This window comes from Pleurodeles waltl, chromosome 2_2 (genome assembly GCF_031143425.1).
Source record: "Pleurodeles waltl isolate 20211129_DDA chromosome 2_2, aPleWal1.hap1.20221129, whole genome shotgun sequence".
Taxonomy (NCBI): Eukaryota; Metazoa; Chordata; class Amphibia; order Caudata; family Salamandridae; genus Pleurodeles; species Pleurodeles waltl.
Window position 1 is genome coordinate 1,103,012,467 of NC_090439.1, and position 14,829 is coordinate 1,103,027,295.

The window sequence follows — 14,829 nt, forward strand, 5'->3', positions numbered from 1 at the left end:
TGGGTAGAAAATCTCTTTCTTGCAGTTGAATGGAGTCATCAACTTGAAGCCCCAGAAAGATGAAGCTGAGATATAGGCTCTACAGCCTTGCCCTACAGTGATGAATTTTGACTTTTATGCTTTGCTTTGAAGTTATGCTATAATATAATCACATGTATTTGCTGTGTACATTGCAACTGAGAAGTACTGTGATATATTTTGCTTTCATTGCTGCGACTACTTTTGAACGTGTGCTTCCAATCTACTAATGTCGTCTCTCAGGAACCTCGTGGTGAAATAATAATAACAATAAATGTCTTCTTTAAACTCAGAAGTGCATTCCAGAGAGGTTCTGTAAGCTCGGTTATGAGGTAAGAGCAGGAAAGCAGAACACTCCCCCACCACACACTCACTGTTATTGACGAAGCTATGTCCCTGCAAGGCTTACTCATTGCAAGTGAGCCTCACGCAACTGGAGGTCACGTTGAGCTCTCTCTAAAAGGATGCTGATTGTTAGACCAACTCAGAAGGGTTAGTAACTGAACTCTAAATGTTACTCGTTTCTGATTCCAGTTGTGTGGAAAGCTTCAGATTCTTGAGCCTACTGTCCTCATTTAGGGGGCAAACACCTACAGACCCCTTAAGTTGATGAAAGGAGATAATTAGCCCTCTCTTCCTCTCTTTGAAAACTTGATTGCTCTGCCCACCTTGTTGCATCTCATTCCTTTGACTTCTCATTATTCTGCCCCCTACATTGTTTAACGTGTGTTTGAACCCCAGCATGGTGTGCTGCTGTGCACTAACACATCCTATATTGAAGGGGCTGGGCACCTTGAAGACAGCAGAGAACCCACTGTCAGGTCTCGAGCGCAGGGTGTGCGAAGGAACATTGGATTGCGTACATTTCCATCACTGTTAAAACATTTCAAGATTGATACGCCATCCACTTAATAGCACATGCCACCCTCATTGCCTCTCAATAACAGATCAGAAGCTTGGAAACTGTGGAGAACAGGCCTGTGGCAGGTGCCCACCAGGGACCCTAAGGCGGGACTTCTGGGTCAGATTGTTTCACTTCCTGAGCACAGTAGTCAGAGTCAGCACATAAAGGAAGTTTGCTCAGTATACCTTTGAGTAGGGAAGCTTCTCTTCGCTCGTGGTATTTCGCTCCCATATAATTTGTCACATGGGTATGTGTCCCCATGGCGTTGTTGTTTTCTTCTCTCTTTAGTTTCCTTGCTTGTGGGTTCATATTTACCTCTTGTGTCTAATCTGTTGTACCCAGCTTCCTCTTCAGTCCCAGTTCCTCCATTCTCCAAGGTCTCCTGGTTTCCTTGTTTGGAACCTAGTGGGTTGGGGAGCTCATTACAGCATTGCATTGCTTGGAAACTGGTGAGTCATTCTATCATACTTACTCACTCAAAATCGTTGTGGAATGCTTTGCCACCTTAACACCTAAAAATACTATTTTGTTTGTGTAAAATTTCTGTGGTGCCTGTATCCTGCCATCTATTTACCAGACGAGACATAGCTTGACACCTTTCTTAGGGGGAAATATCAGCCATGTTTTCGGATTGTGCAGAGGCTTGGGCATGTTATGTAAAATTATGATGAGAAAAAAGTACTGGCTTTAGGCAGTGGTTGAAGTGGGTGTCTCTACTGGGAACGACGTTCACAATTTCTTTTTCATTTTCTACTAACAGTTCCCATACTTCTTGCTGTCTCGCCAACATATTTGCTGACCTCAAACCTTTTGCACTCATCATAATCCCCATACTCTTTTTATGCACCTCAGTCTCTGGCTCTAGGTGATTGGCTTCGTTTTTGTATTGTCCAGGACATCAAATACAGGTCATGTCGGGAAAAAAAAATAGCCAGATGGCAACCCTACACGGATCGCTGTGACTACTGAGACAAGCTCCTGTCTCTCTCTCTCTGTACTCCTGCCCTGTTTTTCCCAAACTCTGGCACTGGAGCGACCCCACTTCATTCTGGTGAGGTGATGGGAAGGTTGGAATATTAAAGAGTCACTCTGTTATTCTGGCAGTCAAGTAGCATACCTGTAGGCAAGTGCTTCTATTCTCCACATAGGGGTAGTAAGCACTATATAAATGTGGAATGCAATACCACCATGGGTAGCAATAGGAGTCTTGTAAATATTGCTTTCTGGCACCGGTTGATTCCTTTAAGCAGGGGGTCTGTATTGTTGGACTGCCCACTGATGCTAGTCCAGTTTGTTTTATACTGAGGTAAAGGGCTCTGACGTTTGAGAATGACTCCTTTCTGTGAAATTGTTCGAGGTCATCAACAGGCAAACAAAAATAACCTTTTATAAATGTCTTCCAGCTTCTTGACGGTGTCCGTGGTGATTACAACTCTGAGCTCTGAGATGCCGCACTAGCAGCAGTTGCTCGATATATCAATGCTAGCTCACATTTATAAAGCCATATGTTTTCCTAGGTATTTACACGAGTAGCTCGTACATTCCCGGGCTGCATTATGTTTTTCCTCTGTGCACTTAGGACTACAGGCATCAAAATGCAAAGAAAAAGCACAGAATACAAGATTCACTCGGGCACAGTCCTGGGGAATATGAGAGCTCAGCCCCGTCTTAAAGCGGTGTGCTGTCTATTTTTAGTCAAAGTCTAATGAGATCGGGGGAAATAAACCAAGAGCCTCAGGGCCTCACAGGGCCGTGACACACGCGCCGGTTCAGCGGTGAGACGTGCGGGGCGGCGTCAGGGGACCGTCTCGCAGCCAAGGGGCAACGTAACCGCCCATGTGGAAAATGTTAAGTTTCCATGCGATGCTCTCAATACATAAAAATGTTGACCCTATCACTTCAAATAAAAATAGCTACGAAAACCTAATAAAACGGTTCTAGTTGTTGTCATTACGCTCAGCCGGAACGCGTCCATTTCCAAGACAACACCTCGCATAGTGCTAGTCCTTTCTCTCTGTCTATCAAAAGTACGTGCTTTGCGTAAGTCAAAGAACGTCCCGCACGGATGATGACGTCACTTACTTGATTTACATATCCATGATGCTCTGCGGTTCTCGTAAACTGCGACGGCAATTAAACTCGGCAGCATTTTTTCTTGTTTCTGATATAAAATGACTACTATAGAAAAGTATCAAAGGAGGAGTATATATAAATTTCGATATTCTCAATACGCCCTATCTGTGAAATCACCTGATTTTCAGCCTTTATATACCTGCTTGCATGGTATATTAGACGTGCTCGCTTCGGCAGCACATATACTAAAATTGGAACGATACAGAGAAGATTAGCATGGCCCCTGCGCAAGGATAACACGCAAATTCGTGAAGCGTTCCATATTTTGCATTTTTATCTACTATGGATGCCCAGTATATATATTTGTTTATTTACTTACACATAAACCGGGATGTTGTACTCAACTGTATTGGCAGATATTTTGCATTTTTATCTACTATGGATGCCCAGTATATATCTGTTGTTGTATTCAATTGTATTGGCATAATGATTAAAATAAGTAATTTGGACACAACTGATGTATTGTGTGTGTTCTTATAATCCAGAGTTTATACTAGCTACATCATTACAATTTGATTTTGTTTAAGTCACAGTTCATGTTCTTATTGCTCGCTGTTCATGGACCACAATAGACAAACTATGGCGTAGAGGTGGGCGAGCCACTGTCACCTCGAGCCAGATGCTTGGCTCTGGCTCAGCTCGAGGTCCTCTTCGACCCTCAAGCCCAAAACGAGCCGAACCTTCATGTGGCTTCTGCCTGTCACCTATGGTGGAACGTCCTGTGCCAAGAATGAAAGACAAAGCACAAACCTTTGATTTAAAACAGGAAAATGAAGTAGCCATCTAGTGCCTGAATTGCACAATGTGAAACTAGAAAACCAGTGACCAGTCCTAGCTTCCCTGCTGGACTAAAATGTGTGATCCTAGGCAAATATCTTAATACACAGAGCCTGCTTTTTTCATAATCACTCAAGAGAGCAATTTCAAATATGTGGTGTGAATTCAGGATGTGTGATCAACAAAAACGTCTTGCATTTGAATTAATTCACTATAATGTTACCACATCTGTGCTAAGAGTTAACACATGTTGAAACACAGAGGAACATATCCATGCACACTACTTATAATCCTTGTGCATTTCACATAAATTGGTTATAACTGACAGCAAAGGAGGGGGGGTTCTTCTTCTCTTGCATTTTAGCTCACTTATGGCATTGTCGTCATGGCGGGGACAGGCATGAATGTTTCTAGATTCCTGTTAAAACTGTCTCTTTTAATAAATACCCCTCAATACAGTGTGATATCAACTGCTGTACTAAGGTGAAACAGTCCCACATGTTAAAAAAATACACCTTTTTATTAATATTGAAGAAACTTTATCATAGCTTTGCAAGGTGTTTATTGTTTGATTTACATGGAACACATTTATAGGGCTTGGCTCATGCATGGGCTCCTAGAGCCAGGCCAGACCCTTGGCTCAGCTCAAGCTCGCCTCTCTCTGTTAATGTGTTGGCTCACACGCCTCTACCATGGTGGGGTTGTTAGTGATAGTGGCTTGCATTCATGGAGAAGGCATACTCTACAGACAGAACGAGTCTTTGCAGGCACCTAGGGGGCATCTGTTCTCTGCACATACCTGCAGCAGATTTCTACGCTGTGCTTTGCTACCACATACTTGGGTGACTGCTCTGCAAATCACTGCACATAGGCGGGAGGGGGCACAGCTGATATAGTCTTTCTTTGCAAACACCTGGCTGCACAGTAAGAATCACAGCTTGTAATGTTTGTAGGAAGGAGTTCGCTCTCTAAACTTTGCTTGCAGACAATTTAGGCCCTCATTACAACCCTGGCGGTCAGTGTTAAAGCGGCGGTAATACCGCCAACAGGCCGGCGGAAAAAAAAATGGAATAACGACCAAGGCGGAAACCGCCAACATAGACAGCCACTTTAACACTCCGACCGCCACGGCGGTACAAACAAACAGCGCGGTGGTAACCGCCAACAGACAGCCGGAAGACAATGTACCGCCCACCCTATCACAACCCGGCAATCCACCACCTTTTCTGGGGCGGAACCAACGCGAATAAAAACACAGCGGAAACAGTACACAGAAGGGAAAATCTCTCACCTCTCCACACCCCACGAGGAACCAGGACGCCATGGAGCCAGAACTGCAGATCCTGCCGGCGATGGTCTTCCTGCTCCTCTATCAGGAGCTCCAACGACGGCGGCGACAACCACGGTGAGTACCGCACCTACAACACAGGGGAGGGGGGGGGGAAAGAGAGTGACACACACACCCAACACGCGACACCCCCACCCTCACCCACAACACCATACACACAAATACATGCTGCAACATTACATTTACACTCCTCCACCCCCCTTGAATAACGCAAGGACCAAAAGAAATGATTTGAATGATTGTAATCAATAAAAATCAAGTAGTCAAAACTCCAAATCCAGGATATACAATTATGTACACCAACTACACAAGTCCGGATAGTGCACCAATCATTGTCCGTGGACCACTGGGCCCAAAATGCATGGGCGAGGCCCACACTAGATACCTGACTCCAAACGGAGAGAACACTGCTGGGGCATCAGACCGAAAATATACAAGCACCTCAGGGGGAGGGGGCACCTCAGCCTGATGAACGCACGACACCACTGCTCCACGAGGGGGCTCCATGCCCATTGATGTATTCTGGGGAGTGCAAAGCCACAGTCTCTCAAGTCTTTTCAGTGGGTGGGTTGCCCACTGCCTTATCCTGGGGAGTGCAAAGCCACAGTCTCTCAAGTCTCTCCAGTGGGTGGGTTGCCCACTGCTTTTTCCTGGGGAGTTCAAAGCCACAGTCTCTCAAGTCTCTCCAGTGGGTGGGTTGCCCACTGCTTCATCCTGGGGAGTGCAAAGCCACGGTCTCACAAGTCTTTTCACTGGGTGGGTTGCCCACTGCTTCATCCTGGGGAGTGCAAAGCCACGGTCTCACAAGTCTTTCCATTGGGTGGGTTGCCCACTGCTTTATCCTGGGGAGTGCAAAGCCACAGTCTCTCAAGTCTTTTCAGTGGGTGGGCTGCCCACTGCTTCATCCTGGGGCGTGCAAAGCCACAGTCTCTTAAGTCTTTTCAGTGGGTGGGTTGCCCACTGCTTCATCCTGGCAAGTGCAAAGCCACAGTCTCTCAAGTCTTTTCAGTGGATGGTTTGCCCACTGCTTTATCCTGGGGAGTGCAAAGCCACATTCTCTCAAGTGGATAACAGTCTCCACTGGTTCTGGAGGGGGCTTTGTGCCCAGAGTGCTTCATCCTGCCAAGGACAGAGGTGGTGGATGTATCTCTCCACTGGTTCTGGAGGTGGCTTTGTGCCCAGAGTGCTTCATCCTGCCAAGGACAGAGGTAGTGGATGTGATACTCCATTGGTTCTGCAGGGGGCTTTGTGCCCAGAGTGCTTCATCCTGCCAAGGACTGAGGTAGTGGATGCCTTTCTCCACTGAAAGTGATGCTTCATGGAAGCTGCCCAGGCTCCTGGAGCTCATCACCAGCGTCAGACGACTGACCACTGGGGATGGCAGCCATGTCTGCGGTGGTGCCACTGGCTCAGGATGTTGCGGGGCCGTTGGCGGTGCTTGCGGCGGTGTCAGTCGCGGCGGTGCTGGTGGCGGTGCAGATGGCGGTCTTCTCCGCCGTACAGGTTGGCGTCAACATGGAAAGAAGGTGTGACACTGGTCCCTCAGTCGGTGCCACCATGCCCTCTCCTGATCTGCCCTTCAGTTTCTGGCCCTTCCCCACCTTTGATGATGGCGCAGCTGTCTTGTCAATATCCCCTTTCGTTTTCCCTGACCCCTTGGTGGCAGGTGTTTTCTGCTTCTCCCTCTGCGATGTGGGCAACTTTTTTAGCTTGGCAGGTGGCGGAATGTCCTTGCCCTTGAAATACAGCTACCCCTTTAAGTCCTTTAACATCTGAGACATAACTCGCTGAAAAACAGCTGCTGCCCAAGCTAACCCAAAAGGCATCCTGCAATACTGAGATGTGCCTAAAGGTGAAACAAAGGCAGTAAGATGCCTTTAAGCTGGATCTAAAACAATATGATGGTACACCGCAGCTAGATCCAACTTGGAAAACCATTTTGATTCACCAATAGTGGCCAGCATCTCCGTAATTTTAGGTAAAGGATGCGAATCTACTCAAATATGTTTATTCAAACTGCGAAGATCAACACAGACTCTCAAATCACCATTTTACTTCCTTGCAATACCCAAGGGAGACAACCATAAAGAGGAATCTATAGGTTCAATGATACCCTTCATACACAAATCCTTCAACTCCTTTTCCAGTTTGTCCCTCACACTGAATGGTACACTCCTAAATTTGTGTTTCACTGGAATGGCTCCCTCTTTGACTTTTATCACATGAGTAAATCCCTCAATGGTGCCCTACTTTTCCGAAAACACAGATGGAAAATCCTTTATTAGATTGGCTCCATAATCACTTGATTCTAAAACAGATACCTGTTCCTTAGTGCCTGGCTTCAAAACCATTTGAAACAAACCCTGATGAAACCAACCCAATATGTTTAGTCCTTTTATCGCCACATAAATCTTGCCAAAAATTCTCCTTCCCTTAAACTGAAGGACACAGGTGCCCTGTCAGGTGCACAGAGAGTTCTCTCTCCCCAAACCTCCTTGCACAGTTCTTGAGTAATCATTGTGATCCGAGCCCCGGAGTCTACTAAAAGTTTGATTACTTTGTCACCAACACCAATTTCAACGTAAGGATCTACACACACAGTAGGATCTCCAGTCACTATCTGATCCTCTGGGACAATCATTACCATGTCCCTGAACTCTTCTTGGATTCTATCTACATCACCATCATCTACTTCTGTGACATATGCTACCCCTGAACTATTTGTAAACTTCCCTGAACTCTGTTGATAACCAACACTTATTGTGCCACTCTGACACACTTTGGCAAAGTGCCCAACTTTGTTGCACTTCCTGCATGTGGCATTCTTAGCAGAACAGCCTCTGCCACTCTTAAAATGGTTCAGATTACCACCCCGAAAACAAATATTGTTTTGCTTAAAAAATGGTTTCGAAGAAGTCTTAGTTAATTTTAGCATTTTTCCATCTTGAGAATTCACCAATCCTATATTTTCTGTCGTTCTGGATTCCATTTCCTTCACCGACAATTTAGAGGTCTCAATGCTCTTTGCCAGTCGTAATGTCTCATCAAGTGATGGATTGTTCAACAAAAGAAGTTTTCGCTGGATAGTCTTATCCGTGCATTTTGCAATATATTGGTCCCTGACCAGCTGGTCACTAAACGCCTGAAACTGACAATCGGCTGCAAGTTTTCTCAGTGCTGACACAAAAGTATCCACATCTTCACCAGGATTTTGTTCTCTTTTGAAAAACTTGTGTCTGATAATGACTAAACTGGGTTGTATGTCAAACCTCAGTTCCAATTTTTTTACTGTTTCGGTATACTCATCAATCTCTTCTCCTTCATCCAATACCAAGGCAGGAAGATGCTTAAAAACGGATCTCCCTTCAAATCCTAGGGAATGCAGTAAAATAAATGTTTTTCTTTCAGGACGAAGCGTGCTGCACCAATTGCTCCTAAGTACATTTCAAATGCATCAAACCATTTTTTCCAGACAATTGGAGGATTACCCGGTGTCTCCAAAAAAGGTGGTGGTGGATTCACATACTGCATTATGAACCACAGTTCAAGTGCAGAAGGTAAGTAATATCACTGAGTTTGCACTGCAGAGAATAATGAAGGCTGTTGAAACCCAGCAACAATTTTTCACTTTACCTTCTTTACTTTTATGTCTGTATTAATATAAGATCCAAAGCAAATCGCACACAGCAAGCACTAATGGTTCTGTACCGTATAAGCAGACACGAAGTTTAAATAGGCTTCCAAAATTACTTTCCACTTAAAATTAGGGTGCAGTACCTTTTTATTCCATAAGATGGCAGTGTTAGACAAAATTCCAGTGTGACTGCTTCAGCTTCTTCTTGAAAACAGGTGAAAACAAAAGTAGGTAACCAATCAGGAGCCTTGATTGACGTTACCAACAATTATCTGTACTTCCTGCATGCCATCGACTAGGAAAACGGGTCCGGTGCAGCGGTCTTAACACTTGTCTCCAAAATCCTTGTAGTAAATTCGACTACAAGTGAAGAAAAACGTAAGTTTATTGAAATAACATAGACCGCTGCGATGTCGCAGCTTCCGCCTTCCAACCGTCCTCTCGACTTTCCGTGTCTCGAGCGTTTTATTGAACTCGAGACACAAGTCGCGAGGACGTGGCATAACACAACAAGTGGAGAGGTGAAGCTTCTGTGGCAAGTCACCTTGATGTCTTTTATGTGATCTCCCATGACAAACTACTGGATCCAAGGGAGTCATTGATTAATGCCATGGCTCTACTTCTAAGATGATCTACATAAGTAAACCTGTGAGGCTTCTGTTCTCCCAGCACCCTTCCAACTGTTTGTTTTCAATGTTTCACTTACCCTGCCCTCCCCGCATCTTATGCTATACTGCCGGAGTGTCTTTTCCTCTATCTTATGGCAACCCACATCCCTACTCTCCCAGAGACGTCAAGGCTCCAGGGGGTGAAGCATCTTTGGGGGATGGAGGGGTTGGTGTGTTACACCCCCTCCTAATAAATGTATTTTCTGATGTCTAGTTGGGTACAGGTGCTTTCAATCAGATATGGTGAGGTGTCTGTCGGATTTCACTTGAGATTTTTGCACGCACTGAATCATCTGTTTTGAACTTCTTCAAAAATGTTCGTTACTTTACAAAATATTGTGTTTCTCTCACCTACTACTCCTAAAAATCTGTATTCCTCTCCCTTTCCACTGACCCTTCAGCCCCTCTCATGCGCCCTGCTTGTTGTATAATGTTTTTTAACATTATATACCAGCCTGATTGTTGGGAAATCTGAAGCTCACAATCTTTCCAACACTCCCCACCACGCACCCACTGTTAATGACGAAGCTATGCCCCTGCAAGGCTCACTCATTGCAAGTGAGCCTCACGCAACTGGAGGTCACGTTGAGCTCTCTCTAAAAGGATGCTGATTGTTAGACCAACTCAGAAGGGTTAGTAACTGAACTCTAAATGTTACTCGTTTCTGATTACAGTTGTGTGGAAAGCTTCAGATTCTTGAGCCTACTGTCCTCCTTTAGTGGGCAAACACCTACAGACTGTCAACATTAGGGCAGTGCGCGCTCTATGGGCAACTAGAATGCAAAAACCTAGCAATTTCAAGCTAACATAATTTATGCATTGTGCTGATATGCTGTTGATTAACCTTTTGCATTGCAGAGTTTAATCCTGAAGACTTATGTTCAGCGTGCATATAAATACTATTCATATGCAATGTACTGCTGCAGGCTTTCAGACTGTGTCAGGGTGTGGTCCCTTTCCAGGGCCTTCTAGAAGCTTTCCCTGCAGTATGCCTGGGTGTGGTTTGTGGGCTGGGCTAAGACTCTATAAAAGGGAGCCAGCCCAACTCCACGTGCTCACTATTCAGAGGTCCCGGTGCAGAGCAGCATCAACTTCCTGAGCTCCTGTTCCAGAGGCCTACTTTGATCTTCCAGGCCTTTGCCCTTCATTACTTTGGTGATCCCTGATCAGGGCGGTAAGATGGAGGTCGGGCTGGGCCCCTGATCCCGTTTTCGAAGGCATTCAAGTTCTTGGGCCTAATTTTTCATGTTGAGAGATTTTACCTTGTGCGTGTGAATGTGCTCTTGGTTTTTGTGGCATTTACATGTTGATATTCGAATCGACAAGACACGTGATTCATTCCTCGTGTTTAACTTCGACATTAACTGTGCGCTACCGTTTCTTGGCAGTTACATGGTGGCATTCGAATCGGCAAGACGCGCAATTCATTCCTCATGTTTAACTTTGATATTCGTTGTCCGCTACTATTTCTTGGCAGTTACATGGTGGCATTCCAATCGGCAAGACGCGCGATTCATTCCTCATGTTTAATTTTGACATTCATTGTGCGCTACCATTTCTTGGCAGTTACATGGTGGTATTCGAATCGGCAAGACGCGCGATTCATTCCTCGTGTTTAACTTTGACATTCATTGTGCGCTACCATTTCTTAGCAGTTACATGGTGGTATTCGAATCGGCAAGACGCGCGATTCATTTCTTGTGTGTAATTCAGGTTATTCATTGTACGCTACCATTTCCTGACATTCATATGGTGGCATTCGAATCGGCCAGAGGCGCGATTCCTTTCCGGTGCTTAGATTCATATTATTCCTTGTTCGCTACCATTTCTTGGCATTCGTACGGTAGCCTTCGAATGGGCAAGACGCGCAATTCTTTTCCTTGTGTTTAATTCATGATGTTCAGTGCGCGCCACCATTCCTTGGCATTCACGTGGTGGCCTTCGAATCGGCAAGACGCGCTATTCATTTCTTGTGTCTAATTCATGGTATTCATTGTGTGTTACCATTTCACGACATATATGGGCTGACATTCGAATCGGCAGAACACACGATTCGTTTCTTGTGTTTAAAATCACGATGTTCATTGTGCGCTACCACTTCATGGCATTTACTTGGTGGCCTTTGAATCAGCAAGACGCGCAATTCATTTCTCTAGTCTAACTTATGTTATTCAATGTGCACAATCATTCCATGGTATTTAAACCCTTGTTAAAATCTGCAATGTGCGCAATTCATGTTCCTGCAATTTAAGAAAACTAAAGTGCTAGAGTTCTTGATGTGAATTGTATGTGCATAATAGTCCCTCAAGCACGATTCATATGGTGGTTTAGAAATTCATTCAAATTATTTCCTGATCCTCATGCAAAATACTATACTTGAATTTGAAAGTTGTATTTAACCTTTCTTGATTCTCTCACAGGTATCCAGTTATCTTGAAGCCTAGTTATTTATTTCCATACTTAAGTTGTTCATGTTTTCAGTATGACAATGCTTAGAGTCATAGCCTATTACTGATTAAAATGATATAATCTTGATATTGTGTGTTTTAACCTTTTGCTTCCCACAGGTCTCCTTCCCAGCTTTTCCCTACCTAATCCCCTTTTCCCCACTTGGACTCTCTTAGACTCTGTGACATTCTAATCAGAGTATTGGAGCTGTCTTGTGGTGGAAGTGTTGGGAACGTGCACAAACCCCGAGGATCTGGTGACTCTGACACAGACCCCTTAAGTTGACGAAAGGAGATAATTAGTCCTCTCTTCCAAGAACTTTGAAAACGTGATTGCTCTGCCCTCCTTGTTGCTTGTCATTTCTTTGACTTCACATTATTCTGCCCCCTGTGTTGTTTAACATGCGTTTGAACCCCAGCATGGCGTGCTGCTGTGCACTAACACATCCTATTTTGAAGGGGCTGGGCACCTTGAAGACAGCAGAGAACCCACTGTCAGGTCTCGAGCACAGGGTGTGTGAAGGAACATTGGATTAAGTACATTTCCATCACTGTTAAAACATTTCAAGATTGATACGCCATTCACTTAATAGCACATGCCACCCTCATTGCCTCTCATTAACAGATGAGAAGCTTGGAAACTGTGGAGAACAGGCCTGTGGCAGGTGCCTACCAGGGACCCTAGGGCGTGACTTCTGGGTCAGATTGCTTCACTTACCGAGCACAGTAGTCAGAGTCAGCACATAAAGGAAGTTTGCTCAGTATACCTTTGAGTAGGGAAGCTTCTCTTCGCTCGTGGTTTTTCGCTCCCATATAATTTGTCACATGGGTATGTGTCCCCATTCCGTTGTTGTTTTCTTCTCTCTTTAGTTTCCTTGCTTGTGAGTTCATATTTACCTCTTGTGTCTAATCTGTTGTACCCAGCTTCCTCTTCAGTCACAGTTCATCCATTCTCCAAGGTCTCCTGGTTTCCTTGTTTGGAACCTAGTGGGTTGGGGAGCTCATTACAACATTGCATTGCTTGGAAATGGGTGAGTCATTCCACCATACTTACTCACTCAAATATCGTTCTGAAATGCTTTGCCACCATAACCCCTAAAAATACTGTTTTGGTTGTGTAAAATTTCGGTGGTGCCTGTATCCTGCCATCTATTTACCAGACGAGACATAGCTTGACACCTTTCTTAGGGGGGAATATCAGCCATTTATTCATGTTTTAGGATTGTGCAGAGGCCTGGGCATGATACTCAAAGGGGACTTTATGTAAAATTATGATAAGAGAAAAAAGTACTGGCTTTAGGCAGTGGTTGAAGTGGGTGTCTCTACTGGGAACGACGTTCACAATTTATTTTTCATTTTCTACTAACAGTTCCCATACTTCTTGCTGTCTCGCCAACATATTTGCTGACCTCAAACCTTTTGCACTCATCATAATCCCCATACTCTTTTTATGCACCTCAGTCTCTGGCTCTAGGTGATTGGCTTCATTTTTGTACTGTCCAGGACATTAAATACAGTTCATGTCGGAAAAAAACAGCCAGATGGCAACCCTACACGGATCGCTGTGACTACTGAGACAAGCTCCTGTCTCTCTCTCTCTGTACTCCTGCCCTGTTTTTCCCAAACTCTGGCACTGGAGCGACCCCACTTCATTCTGGTGAGGTGATGGGAAGGTTGGAATATTAAAGAGTCACTCTGTTATTCTGGCAGTCAAGTAGCATACCTGTAGGCAAGTGCTTCTATTCTCCACATAGGGGTAGTAAGCACTATATAAATGTGGAATGCAATACCACCATGGGTAGCAATAGGAGTCTTGTAAATATTGCTTTCTGGCACCGGTTGATTCCTTTAAGCAGGGGGTCTGTATTGTTGGACTGCCCACTGATGCTAGTCCAGTTTGTTTTATACTGAGGTAAAGGGCTCTGACGTTTGAGAATGACTCTTTTCTGTGAAATTGTTCGAGGTCATCAACAGGCAAACAAAAATAACCTTTTATAAATGTCTTCCAGCTTCTTGACGGTGTCCGTGGTGATTACAACTCTGAGCTCTGAGCTGCCGCACTAGCAGCAGTTGCTCGATATATCAATGCTAGCTCACATTTATAAAGCCATATGTTTTCCTAGGTATTTACACGAGTAGCTCGTACATTCCCGGGCTGCATTATGTTTTTCCTCTGTGCACTTAGGACTACAGGCATCAAAATGCAAAGAAAAAGCACAGAATACAAGATTCACTCGGGCACAGTCCTGGGGAATATGAGAGCTCAGCCCCGTCTTAAAGCGGTGTGCTGTCTATTTTTAGTCAAAGTCTAATGAGATCGGGGGAAATAAACCAAGAGCCTCAGGGCCTCACAGGGCCGTGACACACGCGCCGGTTCAGCGGTGAGACGTGCGGGGCGGCGTCAGGGGACCGTCTCGCAGCCAAGGGGCAACGTAACCGCCCATGTGGAAAATGTTAAGTTTCCATGCGATGCTCTCAATACATAAAAATGTCGAACCTATCACTTCAAATAAAAATAGCTACGAAAACCTAATAAAACGGTTCTAGTTGTTGTCATTACGCTCAGCCGGAACGCGTCCATTTCCAAGACAACACCTCGCATAGTGCTAGTCCTTTCTCTCTGTCTATCAAAAGTACGTGCTTTGCGTAAGTCAAAGAACGTCCCGCACGGATGATGACGTCCCTTACTTGATTTACATATCCATGATGCTCTGCGGTTCTCGTAAACTGCGACGGCAATTAAACTCTGCAGCATTTTTTCTTGTTCCTGATATAAAAGGACTACCTTAGAAAAGTAGCAAAGGTGGAGTATATATAAATTTCGATATTCTCAACACACTCTATCTGTGAAATCACCTGATTTTCAGCCTTTATATACCTGCTTGCTTGGTATATTAGAC

At 44.7% G+C, this 14,829-nt stretch overlaps 1 non-coding gene across 1 annotated transcript; it reads left to right on the forward strand.

The window, feature by feature from the left end:
• Positions 1-3,216: 3,216 nt before the first annotated feature.
• Positions 3,217-3,323, forward strand: LOC138283099 (U6 spliceosomal RNA). Its single transcript, XR_011201065.1, has one exon. It is a non-coding gene; the product is annotated as a U6 spliceosomal RNA (small nuclear RNA).
• The last annotated feature ends 11,506 nt before the right edge of the window (positions 3,324-14,829 follow it).